Here is a 3,346-nt window from a genome sequence, read left to right on the forward strand (position 1 = left end):
CTTGCGTAGCCTTCAGTTTTCTTCTCCCACTTTGCTGTCATCTGGGCAACTCTCAGTCCTTTTGGGTGAAGTGACACAAAAGCTTCTCTGAGTCCATTGTGATGACGGACCTAACACTCTGGTCCCCGAATTGGCTGCATTGCTTCTTCTTTCCTTTCATTTTGAATCCAGGGTTCGACCCCACAACACTCTGGGCCTGGAGGCTCCAGGCCTGGCTGCTGCTGCTCTGGGCCTGGCCCCTCCAGGCCCACCATTCTTCCATTTCTCCAGCTGGTCACATTCCAAGAGCCCCATCGGTCCCTCACTGCTCCCACCATTATGTTAATTGCTGATTATCAACCACCCAGTACCTCCCTCCGTGGTCCTGGATGATAGATGTCCCTCATACTAGTTTCAATCTTCAAATTGCTGTGGGAGCGGCACACCGGCTGATACCCACTCCACCATCTTGGTTTCTCCTCCAATCGGTACTCTCGTTTGTGATCTATTTCCTTGTCTCGGCATTTTTGCAGCTTCCCTGAGTTGGTAGCCTTAAAAGTCTCTGTGTTCAGCTTGGATGGGGTGGAGTTTCAGGGTGGAGGCTACAGGCTTGGCTTCTGTCAGCCACACCCTATGAGGCTCCTGAGTTTCAGTGTTCCTCAGTGTCCTTCGGTACTTGCTGCAAGCACCTCTGAGAGAAAGGTGTGCTGGAGTTTCGCCCACTACCAAACAGTCTAGGCTCTCCCCCAATGAGCCCAGAACTGGGGTTCAGTTCAGTTGGAAGTGGGGTTCAGAGCAGTCTGGAGCTTTTGTCTCCTTCCCGCTAGGGCAATCCAGTGGCACAGTCAACCGCCCATTCTCTGCACACAATGTGCGCGCCTCCGGGACCTCCTTTCGCCGCTCCCCCGGGTTTCCACCTCATAGCCCAGGCTCCCTCTGGATGAGCCTAGGTCCCCAGGGTCTGGCCTAGAACTGGGGTTCCGTGCTGTCGGGTCTGGGGTTTGGCACAATCCGGAGCTTTTATCTCCTTCCCGCTAGGGAACACCAGCCAGGCACTCAGCCTCCCCCTGCTCTCCTCTCGCACAGCATGTCTCCGTACCTTAGGCTTTTACAGCTCCTCTGATTTTCCTTCTGGTTTTCTCTTTCCTTCTCGTTGTAGAATTTCCAGTCATTCGACTTTCCTGTAGTTCTGAGTAATGTCCATTTTATTTTTTATTTTTTATTTTTTACCAATAACAGGAAGAAGAGAAATTTTTGAAAAGAATGAAATATTTCCCATCATAACGGATTCTTAAGCACGTTCTCCATGAATGCAGCGTGATAGCTGGATGTCTTTTGGCATAATTGTTACACGTTTGGCATGGATAGCACACAGGTTGGTGTCTTCAAAAAGGCCAACCAGATAGGCCTCACTTGCCTCCTACAAAGCACCAATCGCTGCACTTTGGAAGCGCAGGTCTGTTTTGAAGTCCTGAGCAATTTTTCGCACCAGACGGTGGAAGGGAAGTTTGCGAATCAGAAGTTCAGTGGACTTCTGATAACGTCTAATTTCACGAAGTGCCACGGTACCGGGCCCGTAACGATGAGGTTTCTTCACCCCTCCAGTGGAGGGCGCACTCTTTCGAGTGGCTTTGGTAGCCAGCTGCTTCCTCGGGGCTTTGCCCTCGGTCGATTTGCGGGCAGTCTGCTTGGTACAAGCCATGGTACAGAGACCTCTTCACGTACCCCCCCCCCCTTCTTCTCCTTCGGCTGGAGCTCGGTGAAAGCTGGAGGCGGTGGTGGCGCGCAGGTGTTGGGAGGGCGGCAGCTGCGGCGGTGGCTGCAAACACCATAATGTCCATTTTATATTTTAGTTGTATTTTATTGAAATTGTTGTATGCGGCTGCAGTTAGGTGTTTACCTGTGCAGCCATTTTGGATCCTCCTCTCAGTAGCCAGGGTTTTTAATCTTAAGCCAAATGCTCTTAAAAAAAATTATTGTTTAAGGTATTACAAATAGTAGTACATATGTCTTCCCCCCCCCGCCCCACTGACCTCCCTTACCACCTAACACTTGCCCTCATTCCCCAGCCTACAGTGTATTAAGTCTGTTGGTTGTGCTTCTATGCATGCATACAAGTCCTTCTGTTGATCTCTTACTATCCCCAACCCTCCCATGCCTTCCTGCTGTAGTTTGACAGACTGTACAATGCTTCTGTGCCTCTATTTTTGTTCAACAGTCTGTAATGTTTTTTATTATCCATAAATGAGTGAGATCATGAGATATTTTTCACTGACTGCTTTATTTCACTTATCATAATGCTCTCCAGCTCCATCCATGCTGTTGCAAATGGTAAGAACTTCTTTTTTACTGCAGCATAGTATTTCATTGTGTAGATTTACCACAGTTTTCTAATCCATTCATATGCTGATGGGCATTTAGGCTGTTTCCAAATATTAGCTATTGTAAATTGTGCTTCTATGAACATAGAGGTGCATATATACTTTATTATAGGTGTTTCTGTTTACTTAGGGTATATTCCTAGGAGTGGTGTTACTGAGTCAAATGGGAGTTCCATTTTTAATTTTTTCAGGAAATGCCATACTGTTTTCCATAGTGGCTGCACCAGTCTGCATTCCCAACAGTGGTGAAGAAGGGTTCCCTTTTCTCAGAATCCTCTCTAGCACTTGCCATTTGTTGATTTGTTGATGATAGCTGTTCTGTCGTGTGAGATGGTACCTCATTGTTGTTTTGACTTGCATCTCAGGGATGATTAGTGACTTTGAGCATGTTTCCATGTGTCTCTTGGATTTCTGAATGCACTCTTTTAAAAGTGTCTATTTAGGTCCTTTGCCCATTTTTTTATTGGATTGTTTATCTTCCTTTTGTTAAGTTGTATGAGTTCCCTGTAAATGTTGGAGATTAAACCCTTATCAGAGATAGCATTGGCAAATATGTTCTCCCATGGAATGGGCTTTCTTGTTGTTTTGCTGATGGTTTCTTTTGCTATGCAGAAGCTTTTTATTTTGATGTAGTCCCATTTGTTTATTTTCTCTTTAGTTTCCATTGCCTTAGGAGCTGTATCAGTGAAGATACTGCTACTACAAATGTCTTCTATTTTGTTACCTATGGCTTCTTCTAAGATTTTTATAATTTCCCATCTTATGTTTTAAGTCCTTTATCCATTTTGAGTTTATTTCTGTGTATGGTTTAAGTTGGTGGTCTAATTTCTTTTTTTTTTTTTTTTGCAAGTATCTGTCCAGATTTTCGAACACTAGTTATTAAAGAGACTGTCTTTTGTCCATTGTATGCTCTTGCCCCCTTTGTCAAATATTAATTGAACATACTGGCTTGTGTCAATCTCTGGGTTCTTCTCTGTTCTGTTCCA

General features: G+C 45.3%; 1 pseudogene; it reads right to left on the bottom strand.

Annotated features, from left to right (window-relative positions):
- Window positions 1–1,269: 1,269 nt before the first annotated feature.
- Window positions 1,270–1,802, bottom strand: LOC118722084 (annotated as a pseudogene).
- Between the last annotated feature and the right edge of the window lie 1,544 nt (window positions 1,803–3,346).

Source organism: Pipistrellus kuhlii, unplaced genomic scaffold, assembly GCF_014108245.1.
Source record: "Pipistrellus kuhlii isolate mPipKuh1 unplaced genomic scaffold, mPipKuh1.p scaffold_m20_p_19, whole genome shotgun sequence".
NCBI lineage: Eukaryota > Metazoa > Chordata > Mammalia > Chiroptera > Vespertilionidae > Pipistrellus > Pipistrellus kuhlii.